Source organism: Strix aluco, chromosome 1, assembly GCF_031877795.1.
Source record: "Strix aluco isolate bStrAlu1 chromosome 1, bStrAlu1.hap1, whole genome shotgun sequence".
Taxonomy (NCBI): Eukaryota; Metazoa; Chordata; class Aves; order Strigiformes; family Strigidae; genus Strix; species Strix aluco.
Window position 1 is genome coordinate 144,981,395 of NC_133931.1, and position 24,674 is coordinate 145,006,068.

The 24,674-nt window shown below is 36.1% G+C and overlaps 1 protein-coding gene across 2 annotated transcripts in view; it reads right to left on the reverse strand.

The window, feature by feature from the left end:
• ZNF385D (zinc finger protein 385D) overlaps positions 1-24,674 on the reverse strand; it is a 446,378-nt gene that overhangs the window by 105,741 nt on the left and 315,963 nt on the right. The gene's annotated exons all lie outside the window — the stretch shown is intronic.

The window sequence follows — 24,674 nt, forward strand, 5'->3', positions numbered from 1 at the left end:
TGTTCCACTGTATGTTATTTCATCTATAGTCTCAAAACAGAGTCTGCATCAAGCCATAACATACACCACACTATAGAAAACTACTATTTTTCTTTGAAAATGAATATTTCTTCTTCACGCAGCTTTACGAAGAGGTAATACAGAGAGGGACAAAGAAATGTGTCATTAGCTATCTTGAAATACATACCCTTAGTTCAATTCTATATGCACCAATCTCCCTTTACTGAAGAAAGCTAAAAGCTGAACAAGTTTACCTATCAAAACACCAATTTATGTTTTTTATATCATAGAAAAGCTAGCTCACCAAACGGAACAAGAATATTTTAAATAAAATTACTAAGAAAAGGATCAATGGAAATGTGAAAGAATATTATATACAAATAATTCCAGAATAACATACACTATCTCAGTATTATGAAAAAAAAAATTTCCCAGGAACCAATAAATTAATCTTTTCCATAAAACAAATTCTACACAATCTATGAGAATCCAAAACCATCAAAGATTGTTTTCACAGTCATTTAGAAGAAACTATTTTGAATAAACCTTACTTTAAGGATGAATTTTGACTTTCATGAAAGGCATTATTCTGAACTAACCTCTACTGATCTGGCAGTGTCTGGAAGTCAGGGTCCCATAAAAAAATGTACCATTTTGGCAGAGAATTTCACAAAAGTTATTCAAGAGACTTTTTTATATGGAGGATTGAAATCCATTTCCCCAAATTCATTGGTCAAAATTAATATTTCTTTTTCACAAGAAGCATTTGACAGCTATTTTAAAAATCTAGTAATAGCTTTACAGTAACTTGGTAAAACCACTAATAGTTTCTATCTTTAAATTGTATTGTTAAAAATTCACAGATGCAAATACAATTAATTGCCTAACTCTGATGATAACCAATATTCAGAAAGCACAATGTGTATGTGTCTTGAGAAAAACAACCTTTTTCTACGTTCATGTCCCCATGATTCACTTTTATCTAGTCTGTTAGCAAAGAGTTATTTGATAAATAAAGAATCAGAGCTTTTCCTTAGAGTAATCAATTATTCATGGAAGCTGTAATGGTAGACAGTCATGGCCTCTACTGCAGTGAATCCAGAACAGATCACTACAGAAATTTTGCATCACCTAACAGCTGTTCAGTGTCAGATATGAAATAGGCCATTAAACTAATTCCTGTTGAAAAGAAATTCAGAATGGACAAAGAAAGGAACAAGGAAAATGGCAGAGATTTACAGAAAGGTGTGGAAGAAGTGCTCAGTTTGATCATCCTTTTCAATTAGATGTGAAAGTGAAATACCTCACACATTTGTGCAACCACCAGCATAAAAGAACACCGATCCCACCTAGAAACTAGGGGCACCACTGTAACATAACCCCAAAATAACACTGATGGCTAAGGTCAGAGTATATCAAGCTCTGAAACACTACAGCATGCTGTGTGAGACTGTCTGCAGTGATCAAACCATGTGCTAGGGGCACTCAGTAACATGATATTGAAAAAGTCCATGGTCCAAAAATACTATTGTATAGACCAGAAAGAACACCAGCACACAGGAAAGGAAATAGACAGTAACAGCTCTTCTTTGTCCACCTGCTCCACTACTCAAGAAGTGACTTCTTATGCCAGCAGAACCAATAGACCTGTATCCTGTGATTTTCAACACTAAAGCATGACCTGGTCTTAATCAATGCTATTTCACTGCTGCTGAAGTTTGGAGAAATTCAGCCCAAATTCCTAAAGAAATTTAGGCACTGTTCCCTTCGCTACTGCAGGGCTAAAATACTTAGGGAAACAAGAAGCCCACGTATAGAAATAAGTCAGCACATGGTAACAAAAAATCGTGCATGCTTTGATCCAGTGTAACTGTTTGCCGTCACATTAACCACAGTCGTGAGACACTACCAGTTTAGCTTTCAGTGTTAAAATGTTAAACTCTGACATTATCTCACAAGTGGCATAAGTGAAGAAAGACAACAAATAAGCTCTCTAAGGGTTATATGAAAGGTACCACCATGGTTCCTAAGATGGAACAAGTCATTTTTTCAGTTGGATTTACTCATCTTCACACTAAGAATTCTAACTCCAAATGAGGTTGCATTTCTGGGGGAACTGATGCTTACATATTGAGAATGAGATAATTTTTCAGAATTGAGAAGAATCATGAATGTGTGGAATAGTTGGTTTGTTTTGTATTTAATTTTATTTTGGTCTCATGGAAAAATGTGGTGTTTCTTTCCTAATCACTCCACAGATTTTCTCTTGTTTATCTGCTGATACAGAAATCCATCTGCACACTTCCCTTTCTCTTTCGAAAGATGCAGATATATTGCTACATGGCCTTATTGTGAACTGGATGATTTGTGTTTGTTGCTCTAAATGAAAAAGTGTTCTGGATAGCCTCCAAGTTGATTAAGAAAAGCTGTTTCAAAGTAAGAAACCCTTCTCTGCCAATTGCTCTTTGATACTGCAAAGCAGAATTAAACTTCAAAACTTAGCCCCAAATTCTAATAAAGTTGGGGCAGAATGCTGTAGTGGTATTTGACGTTATTATCTTTTCCTGGAGATTTCATTTGTGAAACACCACCAATCCATAAATTTCAAATAAACATCCAAAAGCACCAGATAAGCCTCCAGAACTTCTATGCAGGAAATTTGAGAGAGGTAACGGGATACCTAGGTGCAGCATGATAAGCACTCAGATCTCACAGACGCTGGAAGACAGAGAGGAGCCCTGCTGAGAGTCAGAGGAACAAAGAGACGCAGCTGATTGCCAGAAAATAGAGAGCAACGATTGCAGGGAAGTATAAAGAGAGAAATAATATCATGTGGCTGAAGTAATCAGCAAGTGGCGAGATACTTAGCCGAATCTCCAAGCTCACTGAATGTTACTAATTACACAGATAAACCGTATTTCAACTTACGTAAGTAATATTTGCTTTCAAAATACAAGTTATCATAATAAACTTTGATAAAATCTGCTTTTTACTCATTACTAGTGCTATATTACAATTGCTGGGGTTTTATTTTATTTCTTAGATACAACTGATTTAATTTACTCCCATTTATAGTGAAGGACAGAGAGGTTTGCAATTCACATGAAAGATTATGATTCAGCTGTCAGAGCTGTGCAGGAGAGCAAGGTTTGCAAGATGTCCCTTTACTTCCTCTCACCAATGTATTTGCACTGTAAGTTATAACACAAAGAGGGTGAGCTGCCCTGTGTTTGCTTGTTCGCTACCTTTTGCTTTTCTACTACCCAGTACTAGGTATATCTTACTATGTAATGCAGACTGTGTCACAGTTTTGCTTGTGGTCAGTCTAGGGATAGCACATTGCTCAAGGTTCACTGCAAACGACAACGTAACTGTTACTTTGAGCAATGAAGATAAATATGAAAGGCTTTCATTAAGTTTTGTTTTCAATACATAAAATGCACAGCAATAATATCATCTATGTTTTAATTATTCAAGCTGAAATCTGTGGAAACATGATATTATTTACTTTCTTTGATCAAATACTGTATTCCCTCCCCAAGATCTTCAGGGGCTTGCCATACTTCAGCAAAATCCAGGCTTAAACCAAGGGCATTGCAGAAGTTGGCCCCTTACTCCATTTTCTTAGCTTTGACCTTACCGTAGCCGGTCCTTCTCTGTTCTTGTGCTTACCATAGAGCACAAAAGAGCTCTTTATTTCATGGCCTGCAGATGAAAGGAGTGGCCATTGCATTAACTTTTCTGGATGAAACATCTACCATAAAATCACCAGGAAGTTGACCCAGGAGATCCTCTGTTATCCTACCCGCCTGGGCAATTTTTCCAGAATCACCAATCACCATAGCAGCTATCCTTGAAGACCTTCTGTAGTCAAGTCTCCATCTCATGAAATTTCATTAAGTATCTCCAGAAGGCAGACCCTGGGCTGGTAAATTTTACCTACAGAGAAATTTGATCCTTTGGAAATCTAAATTTTACATAATTTCCACAAATAATTACTAAGTGTTCTTCTTTTTTTTTTTTTTTTTTTTGTGAAGATTTTTTTTATGCTGAAACTGAAATTCAAATACATAGCTCTTACTGAATTCCAACAAATTTTTAATACATATATTTTTAATTAGTCCTTTTTATGTGACTTCTTATCCCAGAGGCATAAGAGTATGCCTAAGTTAAAAAAAACAACAAACCAATAGCAAAGGAAAGCATGCAAGTTTGATCCACAGAGGTTCAAATCACAAAAGGGTATAAACTAAAGGTAGCTATTTTTATTTTTTTAGTTGTGCATTAAAAGCAAGGGGCATGACATGAGCATTTCAAATGCTTGAGGTTGAGAGTAAACTAATGGAGTTGCACTGATGTCTATAAATAAAAGCATCCAGGTCAAAGGATGAAGATAATGTCGATGCCCAGAACATATGGTAGGCCTAAAACAATCAAATAAGTAAGAAAGTATTTTTACCTCAAAGCCAAAGAAATTAGCTGCAAAAGATTGACTCAAATCACTATGGTCCTACACTAAGAGAGCAGAAAAACACATCAGGTCATTGAAGCTCTCAGGAAAAGATTGCTGCAGAACATTTTAGTGGTAATTTGCAAAAAAATTGCCCACCAAAAGACTGACCTCCATTACTTGAATATGTAAGTGAATTCAGTGACACAGCCACCAACACCTCTCGGAAATTCTTAAAATCCAGATGCTAATACAATGCAATGTTACAATGAAAATAACATTAAAGGAATGATATTCTGAGTGTGGTTTCATATGGTAGGTCTGTATTTCTACAAACACATTTAATTTTAAGTATAAAAATTAAGTCAAACAAGCACACTGTAATATTATACTTGCAGACAAGGTATTAATAATTCCACATATAAGTGGAATGTGAACATCTTAACTGTAAAGTTGATAAGAAATAAAGATAACTCAGTGATGGCTCCTTTCATTCATTCTCTTATGTTCCAACAAATGGTGAAATCTGAGCATTGGAAACAGTGTAAATCCTCTACCAAACACATACACAATGCCTTACCAAGCAAAAAAGAACAAAATACTATCATATCCTACGCAGTTACTGTGAACTTAATCCATTTTTAAAACTTTATGATAGATAGTTTTAACACCAAGCAGTTCAAACATAAAACTGCCTACTGCATTATAATTGTGACATACTAGAAGAAACACAGAAGAGCAGTTACTAAAGCTACAGAAGCTCCTCAATCATGCGAAGCCACTGCCATTTATAGCTGGGGGACTTTTTCAACCAGAAATTTTCTCAGGGCATAATTTCACTATTTCCGATTAAGAATTGAGCAGTTCCTCTCTGATCTCAGTAGCATCAAGAATTCACAACCATTTCCCCTGCAATCATGTTTGTTAACTGTACAAATGCAGCAATATGATATGATATATGATATGATATGATATGATATGATATGATATGATATGATATGATATGATATGATATGATATGATATGATATGATAACATTACATTACACTATTATATTATTACTTATGCAGAAACTCTGATGTTTTATAGAACTGCTGGACATTCAGCTTTACACTGCCCATATAGAGTGCCCATATTATAAGCACTGTTCAGCTCAGTGGTAGCTCCTTCCCCAGGAGATACTTGGCATCTACTGCAGCTGCACAATCAAGCTGGACAAAGCATGTGCAATAGGTCTAAAACTTCCAGGAAGTATTGGACCTACTAGGTGTCACGTGCTGCAGTTCATTTCTGTGTGTGCATATCCATCTCAAACCTCCTGAAAGTATTTATTAACTGTGCATGTTAAAAAAAAAGAAACTTGTGCAGCACATGTAGTAGGTCTAATGTTTTCCAGAACTGTCAGACCTATAACTTACAATCTACCTGACACATTCTTAATATACTGGTGTCCAGGTCAGAAACAGAACAATTCAACAACAGCTCAGTGATTTGATCCTAAGCATGTTTGACATTCTGTATTTCTGTAAGAAATACGTCCCATTGTTAAGGCTAGCAGACCGGGTTTTTTTCACATCACCACATTAATCTGTGAATAAGAATCTTATAAACTAACCAAAGAACACAATTCAAAAGGAATGATGGGAAGAGATTAGTAAGCATAATTAAACTCAAGAAAATGAATGTTCAACAATATTTTGGTTTCAGGTACAAGTAGAACAGTAAGATGTCAGATGGTTAAAATACATGTTCTAGATGTGCTACCATGCATGGTTTATCCTTTCACATCTACTTTATTCAGTATTGCCCTAGTAATTATGGAGAATAATTATGCAATGAATTGAACTCAGCATTACACATCTTTTCTCAGTGTCTACCATTTCTGCTCTTATCAATGAAACAGGGTAGAACTAACCTGATGCTTTTCATGTACATAAAGCAGAAATATTACTCAACCTAGTTAAATACAAAATACCTGCAACAACTACAGTAATGTACAATATTTACAGAAGAACTACTTTTTTCTAAAAAAGTGGTATCTATCAAAAAGAAAACTGTAGTCTCTTCCCAAACAATGTAACTGGTTTATGTAATATGAATAGTACTTCAGAATGAATTCCCAAAGTAAACTTTTTATTCTCTTATTGAAATCTTATGAGTGTAAGGATTTATCTTTTTTTTTTTTTTTTTTTTTTTAATGGAGTTATTTAACCATAGCTGTTGTCTAGTCACCTTTCTGATATGACTGTAGTATTTCTCTCTTGCTTTCTTATTTGTTATTTTTTTCTTGTAATTTTTCCACTTGGCAATGAGATGCTGAGGCAGCAGCAGTATTTCTGGCAAACTGCTTGAATATACAGAAACCAGTCAGAGCAAAAGGATTTGCATTCACACTGGTACTGCACACAAATACTATAACCACACAGAGATTATGCAAATCCTTATACTCTGATTGTCTAATAATGGTTGTCAGTCAAAAGACAAGAATTTGCATATGCTAAGGCTAGTGAGAAATAATCACACAGTGATTATGCTAATCACACACACTAAACATGTGAAGGACTGTCAAACTGGAACAAATCTGCGTATGTATGTGTATGTATGCTAAATACAGAAACCCACAGTGCTAAAAGAACATTAAGGTTGCAGATCAAGCCCTTAAAAATGTGAAATGCCTATAAGCCTTAATTTAACACCTTTATGAATTTACATTTTTGAAATACGTTTATGTATTTTTTGTGAAAGATTCTGGCCTTGTTCTGTTCAGGAGATGGACAATGTTCACTTAATGAGCAACTGTTCAGTGTTGCGTTTTGTTCAAGGGGTTCAGTGAATCACCCTGGACCTCATTTACTGTATAAAGCTGAAACCTCCCTTCCAATGGGAATTATCTGCCTATTCATTGGCTCTCCTACAGTCTTCACTGACACAGGATGCGAGTACTTCACAAGTATAACTTATTTTCAAAATTTCTTTGTTAGATAAAAGATAGTATTTTCTCAGAAATTAAGAATAAAAGCGTACACTAGTTCCAGTTACCCAATTTAATATACCTAGTAGTACTTATTAATATGTTGCTTTTCGTATGTTCACCACACAGCTTCTGACTTCAGATTCACCTGTGAAGCTGCTACACAGGCTAAACGCAGCTTTACAGCTGCAAGCTGGACTCACAATCCATAAAGTTGTCTGAGAAAAGTTTGGGTTAAATGACTTGCCTCGCATCTCTCAACAACTCTCCAGGGTGGTACTCAACTGGCTGTCTGGAATGGGATGGCCCTTTCTTGTTCTTCAGTCCCATCTCATTCAAAACATGTTTTCCAGTTTCTTCAACAAACAGAGCAAGAATACCATGCTGGGCTCAAACCATGACACATAGATAATAATCTTCCGAATTACAAAACAATGATTGTTCCCCAGTGCTGTTCCAAAGGACACACAAAATTCTACCAGACCTAAAAGATTCTCTCAGAGGAGAGAAGACGAAAGGCAACCAAATGTGCCATGTTTATCATACTGGTCAATTATCCAGTGGACAATGCTCAATACAACAATTGCAGCATAAGAACAGACTAACGTGAAACAGACCACCTTGAAAGTGGGAGAATTAGTCACTCCACTTCTAGTAGGTATTACCCAAATGGTGTGGAAAGAAGGGGTGGATTGTTTCTTTTCAGCTGCTCACTTAAATGAGCAGTGGCAGACAGTAAAAATATGATTAAACTCAAAACAATTGCTTAAAACAAAAAGAGATAAATGTTATATCTCTCTAAAGATATCTCAAAAGATAGCAATAAAGACAAAAACCTAAGGTTCAAAGATGCCATTTGTTTTCTCAGCTTCAACCAAGTACAAAGCAAAAATAAGCTCATGAGAAAAAGAACACGTTAAAAAAAGCTAAGGGCATTTTCATGTTTTGTGCTTAAGAAAAGAGCTCAGAACAAAAGGTTGGCAGGCATAATGAGGGTTACACAACAAATTCCCAATAGCATCATTCATATGTGAATGAATTTCAGAAAACTGGACCAAATGTTATAATTGGTATTTAATAATAGCGGGTCTTTCTAATCACAACAACAATAAAAGCAGGATGTATGCCAGACAGAGAACTGGCAGAGAGGCACTTGATTCACTCTTACAAGTGAATTGCTCACATGTATGAGAGTCCAAAGCAGTCTCTGCAAACTACTACACATTTTTCAGAGAAGTGACTGTGTACGTATGTGTTTAAGGAGTGGGAAAATAATGTTGCAATGCAACCTTCCTGATCATGCTGCTATGCTTTTTTAGCCTATTTTAAAAATTCTTCTTATTTACCATTATTATTCCGGTGACTCCAAAGAAACCATTAAGAACTAAGGTGTAGAGTATAATTAGAATGTTAAAAAAAATACATTCTTACCTGAAAAAGTCCAAGGGATGCTTCAGACATTATTAAAATACTCTATCAAATCTATATTTTATAACATTTCAACACATTTCAAAATCTCTCTTAGACAGTTAAGATTTAACACTGGAAGAAGTTACAATTTCTAAGCCATACATGTAGAACCAGATAAAAAGAGACTAAAAGGAACCCCAAGACATCATTTAATCCATACCTCGCACCATGAAAGGAGAAAAATGTTATGAGGACAGAATATTTTTATCCCAGGTTTTGGCGGGGGGGTGTGTGAGTGAGCAAATATTTTCATGAAGTAAAGGCTAAAATACAGCAGTTGAATCTTGGACAGAAATTTTTCAGATTCTCGTTTTATAACTTTTTCAGAGTAAAACACTTCAACACTTCAGTTGAAACATTTACCAAAGCTGGTCAGCTTGTTCAGCCACCAGGTCTCAGACAACCCTTTACAACAGAGGGATTACAAAATTATTGAACATCTCTCCCGGTTTGTAAATGGATGTCTGTCTGTCTTTAAAAATCTTGTAGAAGCATTTCACTTCAGGTGCAAATGTAGACATTTTCTTGTATAATTATTTAACCACAGGCACTTTTTTTCTCTCTCTGTTTTTTTTTCTTTTAGGTCAGTGCTGAAAAAAAGCACATTTCCACTCCCTTCTCTCAGAATAAATGTTCTACTGTTCTTAAGAAAATTCAAGGATATAAAACTATGTGACCAACTGTCATCGTATTGCCTCACATCTTGAGATTCAAGAGAATTTTATTTAAATTAATTTCATCACCAACAGTCAACACAGAAAAATAATGTTCCCCAGACTCTTCACATACGGGAACTGAAGGTGCTATAGTTTGCACATGCAGCTCAATACACCCTTAGAACAGGTAATTGCTAAATATGAGGGTAAATAATATCTATATTATATATCATATATACCATATATAATATTTGCATATATTTATATCTAAAATGTATTATTTACATAAAATAATTAATACTTATATTCATAGACCTCATACAGATCACTACAAGCATTATAACTCCTTGCATGCGAAAAATATTTTACCTTTGCTCAACTCATAGATTGTGGTCCATAGCAGAAGTCATTAACCTGCTTACTTCCTCCATAACATTATTTGCTCTAAAATCTGCCTGAATTTTTGAACCAGGATGAGACTATGTGTTCAGGAAACTCACTCCCACTAAGAGAGACAGAAATATGAAATAAGAAAATTAAAAAAAAAAAATAATAAATTGTAATAAATTCTCATGATCTAGTTTGAGACCTTACATAATAATGAAAATAAAACTTGCTGTGCTCAGTAACTACGTATACATAAACAACATTAGAATTTGGTACTAAGCTGAGCAAGATCCCAGGAAGATGAGAGAAATAGGTGGTCTGCATTTTAATAAGGTATCTGTAAATGCAAAATTAAGATCAACCTGATTTTTTGCTTCAGACTCTTTAGGATGCAGAGAGTAGAAAAAGACAGAAAATAAATAATTTAGAACAAATGGAGATTATTACATTACTAACCCAACTCCCCACCAGTTGAAACATCTCACATTTTCTTCATGGTACAAAACCAAAATTATATTCCTTTTTGATGAAAAGAACATACTTATACCTGTACTGGGAAACCACATTGTGACTGTACTTTCTGAGTAATTCTCTACAGATTGCCACTGAGATTCATTCCAAGTCTCCTGTCAGTCTTAATGACTGAGTCATTAGTGTGATCCTGAGTGCACTGAACAGCTGTGGAGAATATAGGTATGGCTCATTCACTACTTGAAGTGCTTTAATCCCTTCCTACCCATCTCTGAAATGTGATGTATTAAATAATTCTCAGCGTGTTTTTATATCATTTGGAAAAAGATGAAAAGTTAACAGTGTATGTTTCCATGCAATTTCATCCTTGAAGTTCTATCTGAATGATATATCAAAATTAAAATTTAGAAAAAAGTATTGCCAGGGAAGTACCGTTCTGACCCTGACTTGTGAGCTTTTTATAGATCAAACCAGAACTAAATGAAACAAAGGACAGAAAGAAAACCCGTGTGCATACAGAAATACTAGCCCAAAAGTTCAAGATATCTCAAAATAGGCTTAAAACAGCAATCTTCACTCCTACCAAGAGTCCACTTCCATAAATAAATATTAATATATCTACAAAGTAAAAAATATGGAGTTAGTAGGGGCCTTTGGTTTCTGGGACTACTTCAGGTTCTTTTGTTTTTTTCTGTTGTGTAAGGACAATAGGAGAAGGGGGAAATCATTCACTTCATCAGAGCTGATTGTGACATGGTTTCTTTCTATAGCAGTGATTTGGTTTGGACCTAGTTCACTTTTCTTGAATTCTCTGATTGTTTAGTCATTTCATGTTGATTTTGGTCTCTCCACAGTTTTAGGTAAAGCAAACTCAAACTGGATGTCCTTATTCCCAAATCAGCTCCAATTATATTGGTGATGTATAGGTCCTGACACACACAAGGTAGTTAGAGGTTCATTGATCAGGTGAGGACTGTGGTGCAGGCTACAGTCCAGAGGGGCAAAAAGGAAGGAATGAAGCAGCTAGATACTGAGCTACTGCAGGCAAGTGGCCTTGAGAGGTCTTCCATCTCCTCAGCTGACCCCCTGCCAGAAGGGCAGTATCGTTTAACATTCAGTGAAGCTAGGGTGCCCTTGAGTATTTTGAATTAATCAGGTTGAAAAGGATTTCATGTACATTATGAACTTAAACACAATAGGAAGTCTCATCTGAGTATTTCACAGTCTTTACAAAGACCACTTACAGACAGGTAATTAACATATGAAAACTGAGCTGTACTAGAACTTTTGGCAAATCCACTTGTTCTCATTCAGAGCCTTATGCCTTAGCACTAGACAGCACAGACATCATTGATTCAAAATCATCTATGTCTGGAGTACCTCACACAAGTACCTATGGATGTAAAGACAGGCAATTTTATTGCCTGTGAACTGTCTAGTTGTTGCCTGCAAGTCAAGTACTTAAAGACATCTACACTGCTAATGTATCTTTTCAGAAAAGAAACTCCACAACGCACAAACTCTGCTCTGGTTATTTTGAAGGATTCATTTTTTATGTATAATTTGATGCCTGTGGATACCATATAGGTGCATTGTCTCTGCTTCTATAGTAAAAGCTCTGCCCTGGAGATATCTACAACACAGAATAGGTAAGAGGGACCTGATAAGATGGCAGAAACTAATGAAAGAATTTTGATAAAATGAAGAAGACACCAAAAGTGCAGTGCAAACCCCAGAGGATTTGCTTCTGTCTTCTTAGATGCCTGCAGGACTCTCAGCTCTCAGACTGGTTTTATTTTCTGCCCATTTAATTATCTGTGATTATAAAAATATCATCACCAATGAAAACATCATTCCTCCTGCTACTATAAAGCTCTTTTAGCTCTATACTGAAGTTACATTAGAGATGAACCCTATCCACCAGGACTTATTCTTGCTTATTTTGACACTCTTGATGGAACAAGTTCAAACCAAGATTTGACCTTGGATCTCAGCTTTGACAATTATGTCCAGTTCTTAACACTTACATAACTACACACAGTCATGTGCCAGGATTAATCATTAATGACCAGGATCTTTGTGTCACACTTAAAAGGCCAGGAAATATTATCCTTGTCTTGCAGATAGAAATTGAGAGCAAGTAATGGTTCAAGGTCACAGTGGAGGTCTGCGCCTGAATGCAGAGTTTCCTCTACCAACCCCTTCTTCCTAGATCAGAGCTGTGCCCTTGGTGAACCCCTCACCACGCTGTATGTGGCTCTTGGTTCTTGTTTCAAAAGACAGTCTGACCTAGCAGGAGGGAAGCTTTTACCCTGGCAGCTCTCAGGAACAGCTGCGGGCACAAACATTCTGCTATGGGATAAGATAATTAAAAAAATACTTTTCTTTCAGGAGCAGCTGCAAACTTCAGTGGTCCAAACCTCTACCCTTCTTCTTTTCCTGTGTCTTCTTAAAAGTGCTGCTGCCTTTTCAGGCACTATTAAGAAAACTGTATTTATTGTAATCTCCTTGTAATTTGCATAGCAGATTGCCTCTGCAATGGTTGTGCCTACAGCTTGAAAGAAGAGGATGCCAGGAAACTCAAATACAAAATTGAAAACAATGTAGTTTGTTATATTGAAATGGACTTGTATCTGCTCAGACCCATCCACACATGAGAAATCCACACTATTAAAGAAGGCACCTGTGCAATCACCAATTTGAATTTATCACTGGAAAGTTTTTCTTCTTCTGTTGCCATTCAAAAAAATCTTTGGGTCACACTCTATGCAAGAGGCCACAGAGCACATTCACAGCATGCAGCAGTGTTGACTGATCCTGAAAAATCCAGTATGTTCTTGAGAACCATCCATTAACTGTTTCCAAATGGCATTTCTGAAACATCATCATTCAGGTAACTGCTTTTAGTTTTCCTTTCAAATTTATGATTATTGAAATGGCATTATCAGTGCAAATTCTCTCTTTCTTTCTTTTGGTCACTTCTTGTCTTTCTCATTATTAACTGCAACTGGAAGTTTAACAAGTAGCATTTATGCACTTATGAGGGTGGGGATTTGTCACTTCAGTGATATATTGATAAGACAATACTACACCAAAGGCACACAATCAATGTAGTGTTACATGGCCGTTTGTTGATCAAAACCAAAGAAAAACCAAAACCCCCACGTGACAAAGGCTTTTATGATACCATTTTTTAATGTTTCCCAACCGTTAAACATGAACTTAAGTAGAACATGCCATTTCCTGGCTGCTCTCTGGAAGACCAGCACCTCATCAAACCTGCTCCTGTCTGCAGTTCGTATCTGAATTTGTACTTGTTTGGCCCAACACTGTGTTTGTCAGACTTCTAACCAGGGCATTCATGATGACTGTAATGTGAGAATCACAACGACATCTTCTGGCAGTAAGTTTCTCCTCCATGAAGCCCCCACAGAAATCAGACACAGACTACATGTGCTTTCCTTAATACTCTGAGCAGAATGAACACTTTGCTAATGGTGGTCAATTACTATGCAAATATCCAGTAATTGCACCAGTCAAAAGCAAAACATGTTATGAAAGGCACTTAAAAAACCCCACAAACCACAAACAAAATAAAACCTAAAAAAAACCCTAAAAGCAGAAATGAGAAATGACTAGTACAAGCCACGAGTTAATTATTAAGAAAGGGAGAAAAACTTTCCCAGTCTGAATTTTCAAAACCTATGTTGTTTACAATGATGTAAACATAAAAGAGCAAAGCTACAACTTTAAACTGGCACATTGCAAGTCCTATGTTTCTATAATTATGCTTTTGCTGTCTAAGATTAATCAGGGTAGTTAATGATGCAAAAAATTACATTTATAATCCAGTCTGAATACAGCTGTACTGCAAGCTAAGATCTAAGTGCCATTAAGGTAAATGGAATTAATGGGCTGTCCCTGGCAATCTTTATATCTATCAGTTACTAATTAACATTCTTCTGCAAAGAATAATTTATGGGGGAAAAATACATACAGAAGCAATAATGTTAAAACTTGCAACACGCTGCGGCCACAGGGTGGTCGTGCAGCTGTAATAGACAATGTGTTGTGCTCATTTCAACAGAGAACAAGAAAGTGCCAACTGGCACTGCAATCAGTAAAATCTTTTATGTTAAGTCATTTATTTTATATGGCAGCAAATTATTACTACCAAGGATGAACTTTTGTGGGAAATGTCGACTTCAGCTAATAATGGAAGGACTGAGCAGAAGAAGCAATAAAAACCTGGTAGTTAAATTAGCTACTAAGAAAAATGAACACCACTGTGTATTATCTTTGTAGATAATGTGGCACATTTGCTACTTCCAACATATGACTCCCAACTTGATTACTGATTTTATGCATTCAATACTCGCATTAGTTTGAAAAGTGTTCCTGCCAAACTTTTACCACAATCCTAATTTGGCTCTCTTTTGTTTTTGACTTTATAACATAAAAAGCACTGCATATTTCTTTAGGGTCCTTCCTGAAATCCTCCTTATCTACTTGCCTGTGAACCTATGCACCATCACTTCACGTACTAGGAACTAATAGCAGGGAATAAATCTTAACAGTGAACACCAGAGCTTCAGAGGCTATTATATGCCTCACTTCTTTTTGGAAAACAAAACAAACACCCCACCCCCCAACAAAAACCCACTGCAACCCCCTCAAAACACCCTCCACCACCTGCAAAAAACATGGGTAGGAACAGACACACACACAAGTGAGTTGTGGCATGAATCAAAATCAAATGGTGACTGTTGCATCTGAAAAACATTCCCCTCACTAAAGGCAGTTGTAGTTAGTGGTTTTAAACCAATACTGGGATATTTGGGTTTACTTACAGCATGAGAACAAAAATGTTAATAATTCTGAAGTTATACTTACAAAAATCCAGTTTAGGGTTAATCCTTCGAATCACTGATAACAGTATTATTCCAAGAAAACATCATCGAATTAGGATGATTTTAATCTTCCCAGACCCTGACCAAAAATGGTATATAACTACAACATGCTATATTATTACCAAACATGGTAATAATAATATTACTGGTATTTATATAAGTGAGATCCATTAAATAATAATGGCATTCCCTACATTTCATACTTATTCTCTCTGTCAGTCATAATGAATTTTAAGTTTATAACATAGACATGATGATTGACACCAATCACAATTGAATGCCTTGCAATTAAAGTTGTAAAGCAACATTTAGGATATTTGCACAATTTTCTAACAATCAGGAAGACGTCAGTGATTAAAAAAAATCCTAACTGTAGAACTTACATGAACAGCTATTTTGCACACACTGTAGATAATTAACAGATAAGATTTTTAATTAACTCACAAAGACTTAGCATAATTTACCACATAGGGAAAAAAGGCCCTGACCCCTTGAGAAAATTAATTATTCTGCTATAAAAATATGTTGTACATTGGTAAGAATTCCATTCTAGTGATATTGGAATAAGCACTAAGTATTCTAACAAGCTGTGTTGTGAGTATTGTCTCCTCCCTTTGTCACTCCACCAGGACCTCCCAAAAGAAAATACAGTCACATTCAGAATTACCTGTCTAGACTGTAGAATTTTAGCAGTAGGGTAAGAGAAGTTTGTTAGAAATAAATACTGATTTACAAACATTGATAAGGTTGCAGAGAAAAGAAGGAAAAGTCTATAAACCCAGCATCAAAAAATACAACAGAATTTGCTGCTTCAAGAGCACAAAGAGAAATACATAATTTCATTTTTTCTGAGCGAATTGAATGAGGAAACAGATAAACCCTATCAGGATGGATCTGACTGCAATGCAGTAAATGCTAAAGTAGGTGTCCAATATTTCCATTACACAGTATGGCACATTTGCAATATAACTAAAAATACCACATATCGTTTCTATTCAAATCAATGCTTTTAAAATATTTTCTTTTAATGCTTCTGATTACAAAGCATATACAGTTTTAAAAAAAAAGACAACACATTTTAGAGCGTTTCTCTGGTGCTCTGTGTGCTAGTGTATCGGACATGTTATTGCAGGGCCTAGAAGTGCTTCTATACTGAAGGTTTTGACAGGCTTCCCCACTGTAACCTCTCTGTGTAGCAATTTATAAACATCTTGAATGATATGCTTTTGCTCTGAACTTTATAGAAAGGAAAAGAAACTCTTTTCTAGGGAGGGTATTTATTGACCTAAAATCAAAACCAAATGGAAACACCATGTAAAGGTGTCTTCAAACACCATGTCAAAGACAAATATTTTTGCAATGCAAAAGGAAGAGAAGACAATTAGATGATAATATGATTCAATCTCTTTGGTTATTTGCTTTTAATAATGAACATTATGTTAGCAAGAGAGCTGGACTGACCATTCTGCACAGTGTTCTGCCTTTTAGTCATCTGTGAAGCAATGTGCTAATTCATCAGAAGTTGCTGGGTAGCAGGTCGTCCTGCATACCTTTGATGTGCAAATTCATGCTTAAATGCTTTGAAGAATTAGTGCCTAAAGTCCATACTGGATTCACAGCAATATAACATCCTGTCCTTCGGTGCTTTATCTGAATGCTATCTGTTACAGAGAACTCTACCAAGAGCTGGACAAGAAGGAGGTGTTGATTCTGTAATATGTTCAGTGTGAAACGCAATTTTTTTAGTAGCTGATATGCTAAAAGCGGTCTTTGTCATTCTTATAGTATGTGTTTGTTGCCACATTTTTCTGCCTAAAAACACCCACTATTCTTTATATCTTGTTTGTAAGCCACTTTTCAACCAATGTGAAACAGTCAGAGTATGACACTTTTAAAGGTTTCAGGGTCCTACAAATGTTATCATAAACATCTAATGTTTAAACATTAATCTTAGGTAAGGCATTACCAATCTGCATAATATACTGCAATAGACTATCATTTTACAGCTAACCTGCATTTGCCAAAATAAATGAACAAAGTTCATTGTATGATGGTACAAAAATATAAATGTAATTGAAGAAGCTGAAAGATTCTGAAAACTGAAGCTGAAAGGTTAATGGTTGGACTAGATGATCTTCAAGGTCCTTTCCAACCTAGTTGATTCTGTGATTCTGTGATTCCACTAACGCTGAGTTCATAATTCAATAATGAATCTGCTGAATAAACAACTTCATTATGTTAGGCCAGTAACTCAAGGCTGTGGAAGCTAAGTACTGGAACGGATGGCTGCAAGGACTCCCTACAGTCAAGACCAAAGAAAGTCCTGTAAAGGAAGCAGTTCCTCAGGTGACATAAAAGAGGTTTAATCTCAAACCTACTTATCCATTTTTGCCTCAGTTTTCCTGTTACAGAAGCAGGGAAGCTGTTTATGTTATGAAGGTTCTCCTATAAGTTTGCCTCTTTGAAAAGCAGTCTAAACCAGCTTAAATATTTTTTTGCTCTTAGACTCCGGCCTGCAAAACATAAGCTTGTTAACTGAGATGGCAACAGGAACATCAATATTTTCCGGTGACAAGCTCTTAAGTTTTTCTGTAAGGAGCCTCAATATTCTTTCTAGAGATAAGGTGTATATCCTTCACTGTTTTCTTCAATATGTATTCCTCCCTTGAAGCCTTGTTTCATTTAATTATTGAGCCATAATAATACCAAGCAGGTAATCTCATGCAAATATAATATTCATACAAAACAACAGCTTCTCTACAGCCATATATAAAAATACTTGACCCACAGCATTTGTGATTGATTTCTGGTGATGCCTTTTCTTCTTCCTCTTCTCTTTTTTTTTTTTTTAAGCATTTTTTCATAAACAGGGAATAGTTCATAACCATGTTTAAGTAACAACAGATCAAATTTAATTTACCAATGCTACTATTATCATTGAGGGTCACTTAGAAAGAAGTGGCAATAACATACTGTCTGCTGTGTTTAAAATCTGCTGATAGTTGCTCACATCCAGTGTTTACACTGCTGAATGTTTTGCTACCATGGGTGACCAATCATTCCTACAAAAATTGATGCAAGCGCTTCTATTCTTCAGCAGCAGGTAGCACTCTGGGCCATGGATTTACACAGAAAATATGACTGGAGAGGTCCAGGGTATGTCAGTACAAACACACAAAACAGTTTTGAGAGGTGTGGCATTCTCCCTATCCCTTCTGACTCCCTACCAGTAATAACTTGAAATTCATTCTTAGGATTCATCTCTCTTCCTCCTACTTGTCAACTAGGATACCAAAATCAGCCAGAATTCAGGGGGCTTTACATATCCTGAACTTGTCCTTACTAGATACAGCATTTTATTTACATAGAGAGTGGGACAGTGGCACTGTCACATCATTGGCACTCGTGAGGAAGAGTCTTGAAGAAGATCTTGAAGATGAGGAACTCATCTGGAAGATGATGAATTGAATGATAGCATATGAGGACATACTCAGTTAGTAAGAAGGAAAATGGGCATTCTACTGTGAGATCCATAAGCAGGAAGGTGTAATACTAGAGTTTATAAACTACTACATGAAAACATGGGAAACCAGTAGCTCAGAGGTACAGTATCTCATATGCACAGTAACAAATGCACAGGTTGTTAAAGACACTTAAGGTTTTCTTTTTAATATTCTCGGAGAAAGTGGAACAATTGCCTTAGGGTCAGAACTGCCCGTTTCTTCATTCTTCTGTCTGCTTTGTCTAGTTTACTCCTAATGAAAAATTTAGGAGATGCACATTACCCCATCCTTTCTCACTTAGGTGACCTGATTAGAAAGGGGAAACCTCAGTGATAACATAATTCACATGTTGTTCTGTCATCCAGCAATGCCCACATTTATTTCTATACAGAGGGAGTTGAGGGATTTTTTAAAAAGAAAAGTAAAATGGATATAAAATAAATCAAGCTACATAAATCTTAGATCAGAATTCGTTCTGTATGAGCTGCTTGACAATATGTCTGAGTTAAAGAAAGGAAGCCATCAAACTTTTTGGGTCTGGTAGGTTTATGTTCCAACTCATGTTCTCTAAAGACAGTAGATGTATTCAGCCATTTCACATTACAAAGATGTGATACTTGCCTCAGTGACTAGCATGATACATCAGATGCATAAGGGTAGTTCCAATGCAAAATACAGTTTGCTGAAGGTCCCATTTCAGAACAATACAAAGCTAAAATACCTACTTTATTACTTTTTTTATACTAGTAATGAAAGATTTTTCTTGTAATAAGTGTATTTTATTAAAAGAATTGAGTCTGAGACTCAGCTAGAACGTCTGCCTAAGTGATGATACCCTAAACTTAAACTCCAATAATATTTTGGAGTCGGAAAAGTGAGCTAGTTCTTACAGAATTTATTCACTACCTCTGGGAGAAAAATGGACTGATAAGCAATTTGATTGTTTTACTTTCTATCTATTCTTGCTTGACATAACCGTTAACAGCATTTAACAAATGCTTGTTTTAGAAAAGACATATGACTTCTATTTGAGGCTGCAGCCATACTAAGAAGCTGTAACGGACACACGTAAAGTCCTATAAAGTTATAGTCAATACAGATTAAAGCAAATATGTGCAGTGACATATGATATCATACCCTCCTTTAGTCCCCTTCCCACAAGAGTTCTCACAAACATACTATTTGTTAATAGATTCTGCTAATATTTTAAAACTAAAAATATATCAAGCAGAATATTAGTTACAGCCAACATTACTATTTGGAAATAACTCGGAAAGACATAGTTCACATATCTAAACCACTAAGCCGTTTCCAAACTATGTAAGAAACTTTGGTATCTCTGAGCAATGGAGATAACCAGTTTAAATAATCTTGAAATAATGGGTGCTACATTTGAGGGTCTGACAATGGCCCGTTTTCAGTTCTGCACTTCATATCACAGGCTTGTGCGTGAAAGGAAATGACAGCTACCTCATCCAACTGCTGAGATGAGTCTGCAGTAAGCGATTTTCACAAACACTACACAGTTTAGAAGAATTCAGGTCAATCTCTTGCTCATTCACTTATCTCCTGTAGGACCTGAAGTAAATACCAGTATCTTTGCACCTCAATTAACCCATGAAAGAGAAAATGATGCACACAGGTTGTTGAAGGATAAAATCATTGAAGGCTGAGATGTCCGGAAACTAGGATCTACTCTTGCTTACAACAAATTAGTTTTGCAGACCAGCATGGAGACATCTATCCCATCTCTCTGCAGAACATAATATCACGAGAATGTGATAGTCCTGGAGTCCTTGGTTATTTCTACCTGTCATCATACTTGGGAATAAAAATAAGAATAAATTTCTCAACTGCAAATCTATCTATCGAAAGACTGAACAGTGTGTTGCTTGAATTTATATTGCCATGCCAAACTCACACCATGATAAATTTAAATTTTCTGTATGTATGGATATCTGAAAAAGGAGTATCTGTGCAGTGCCCACTGCAATGGCTTCTACTCCCTACTCCTGTGCATTAGTCTTTAAGCAACCCAGTAGGTACTAAGAGGACTGCTTGGATTAGCACATTACAAACGTGGCAATCCTTTACAATGAATAGGTAACAGGCAGGAACAGTTTATCACCGGTCAGAATACCACATCCTGATTTCACTGCTGAAGGAAAATAAAAAGAATGCATGCCCATACACGTACATACAAGCCAAACCTCCTGAATTTCAATAGTAATGTTATTAAACTGCAGGAAAAAGTTAATCAAAGGAATTTAATTTCTCACAATGTCAAAAGAAGACATCGTTTTGCAGCAGATGTTTTGGCAAGCAGAATGCAGCCTGAACTCTAAGCTCTAATTGTGAGCTTCTCCCTCACAGTGTGAATTTTCCAAACTGAACATCTCACTGTCTAATTGAAGCACTCAACCAGCATATGTTCTGCTCAAGCAACTGTGTGAAGTTTAAAATACTGTATATAAGCAGTATTAACCTTTTGCTTTCAAGGCACCAAACACTTGGAAGTTACTATTCCTTAATTTAATGCTGAAACGTAACTTCAATTACTAAGAAGTGGCCTCCTCTTGATGAAAAGACAATTTGTAAATATACAGTAGGGAATGATGTCACAGTTTAATAAAAACCACCAATTTCCATCCATACTTCATTGCTCTCTTGTTCGATCACCATACAGAGACACCAAAAGGTTTTTAATATTCTCCATCACTAAGCCACACATACATCCAAGTCTGGAGAGAATCTAGTCACTGTTTTTACATCTCAGCCCTAAGACTCATAACTTTATTTGAGAGCCATCCTTTGGACAGGAGGCAGTATAGTCTGTCACAGTTCAACCCCTACGTCTGATATCCTTCTTTACCCCTACTCCCTATTCTCCCACATTCATTTATAAACAGTTAGCCAGAGATCCAAGAGTATGAGTGCTGGAAATCTTATTTTAGCTCTCTGGAGTAAAATAGCAATAATGCAATGACCACAAACATGTGGAAAAGCATGTCTTAACCAGAGATCCATCTAATAACATCACATAATATCTTTCATGCCTTCTCTACTTCTAATCTCATCCTTCACTCTTTCTGTTTGATTCCTGTATTCCAGCAAGAGCTAAAAGAAAAGAAAGAAAGAAAGAAAGAAAGAAAGAAAGAAAGAAAGAAAGAAAGAAAGAAAGAAAGAAAGAAAGAGAAAGAAAGAAAGAAAGAGAAAGAAAGAAAGAAACTCTGCACTTGAAACTAGCTTGTTGATCTAACACAATATATTATTTCTCTCTATCAACCTTGCATTGCTTGAACTGCAGTATTCAGCAGCATTTCAGGCTGGACACAATACTTCCTGCTTTGTTTCTTCACCACCTCCCTTTCATGGTTTCTTATCTCCTCTGAACACAATAGTCTTGGTCTCTCTGCTTTTCTGTAGGCCTTTAGAATTCACAGAATGGTTTAGTTTGAGAAAACACTTCTGCATGTCATCTGCTCCAGCTCCCTTGTTCTCAGTGCAGCACTAACTGGCAGCCTTGTCCAGGCCCTCACAGAGGGTTTTGTTCAGTGAAGTTTTGAGTATCTCCTGGTATGAAGAGTCCACAGCTTCCCTGGGAAAACCAGTATGGTGTTTGAATCCACTCACTGTGAAAATAAGCATTCCTATGATATAACTAGAATTTCCTGTGTCAGCTGGCTACCTCAGGTATAGCATTTCAAGACAGCACAGTCGGTATAGGATTTATTGGAGAGAAGTACTTCCTGCAGGTGATTAATGCCATCCCAGGTAAGCATCTCTGATGGGATAAGTTGCTTTCTGTGGCTATCTATCTTTCCACAATGACTCTGGAAGGGGCTGAATGGTTGGTTCAAATTGGACACTTTGTTTTTAAACATCAATTCAGGTCAGATATGTCTCATCCACACTAACTTAAATTTCTCCAAGAAAGATCATAGTAATATTTGGTTATATCCTCCTACACTAGGGGTTTAGTAGCACAGATGCTTGAATTGTCAAGAGGTGAGAGAGCCAAAAGCCAGATTTTTTTTCTTTATATTGGAGTGGCCTCAAGTTAAATTTCTCAGATCTTACTAAGACACTTAAATATACTAATCTTCAGCACTGATCTCTTAACTGGCATTATCATTATTGCAAATAAGTTTATTTAATGACTGTAAATTTCTAACTTAAAGAAAATATTTATTTTCCCCACTCTCTACCAAAACTCTATAAGTAAAAGCCAGAAAACTCTATGGCAGTCTAATTGCTTGTGCCTTCTACCATTAAGTTTATGGAGTACTACCTTTCCTTTTAAATCATTACATGGATATGAATTTGAGGTCTCATACACAATTGGATTAAGCCATTTGTCTTCATAGATCAAATACATTCATCTGTATTCTTTGTTTAAATCAGTTCTTTAGGATTGATTAGAAGGCCAAATCTGAATATATTCAAAATAGTTCATTTAATTAACCATCTACCTAAGGAAGACCCAGCAGACAGTGATGGCAATAAAAATCAGGTATCAATACTAGGTTAAGAAAAGCTCAGTAGTTAGAGCCATCTGCTTCTGAAGAAGATACTGTAATAAGAGGTGAAAGGTATAGGAAAGGGGGAGAAATATTCAAAATCACTAGAAAGACCTGTAGATTGCTGCAGCAAATCATTCCAGACAAACTTTTCAACAACCTAAAAATGTTTATTTTATGCAATATCTTCATGTTCTTATCTACAGATGGACCAGTGAGGTAGTCCCAGGACAGATTAAACAATAACAGTAGGATTTACCTCTAATTTATTTTTATTTTTTTAATCTGGATGCAGCAATGAAGAAAATGCCTTTAGGCATTATGGCATAATTTTGCCTTAAGCATAGCTGTGATAGATATTCACATGAAAACAGAAATTAGGTGATGATATCAAGCAGTCATCACTGACAAGCCCTGATAACCCAACTGATAAACATTTTTTGGAGTTTAGGGCAGGAAGGGATCAGTGGGTTGTAACTCAAAAAGCACATATGATAGAAACATAAAAGTTTTTATAGGGCAGATATCTGTAAACTTTTATCACTTGTAGGACTCTTCAGGCATATTACATTTTCCAAGCTTTCTGTGAATATTAGTCTTGTTTTCAAAACACCAATATGAGCATGAAAACAGAGCCTGGAAGGCATGAATGCACTATCACTCCCCATTACAGAAATGGGAAGTAAATCAAAGCACTAAAAGGGAGAAATTACTTTCCCAAAGTCAGAAGCTTGACTAGGCCCTGGGAACTGTTATTAGCTAATGGGGATGAGCAATCTGCAAAACTAGTCAAGACCCATTTTGTTGAAGTTACTGATCTCTGCCAACCTGCTTAGGTTGTCCATGCCAAAGGATGCAGAAGCACACTGGACTTGCTCCAAAAGAGGGACTCAAATGAAAATTAAATGAATGACAAATAGCGACAGACCTAGTCCGTAATCTGTTGGGAATTAAATTTTAAGAGGTTACTGGATCAGAACCACAGTCTAAACATACTGTCTCATGTTGCTATGAATGGAAGGCAACCTACTGATATTTTAGCAATATTTATTTTATAACATTTTTCATGGAGATTTAAAAGAAAGCTCAGCTAGCAGCCATTTGAATGAGCAAAAGTAAAAGAAGGGCTGGTAGTGATTACACCGTAACAAAACAGATGGATGGTAAAGCCAAATTAAAATTACTCAGAATTGACATCTCTTGTGTAAAATTAACAATGGATAAATGAGATTAAATAAAGTAAGGCCTAAGGATGTGTTTTAAAAGACTATCATTTCACCTTGAACCTTTGAGGTTCAAACTCATTAGACTAACTTGAACAGATTTTCTTTTGTTC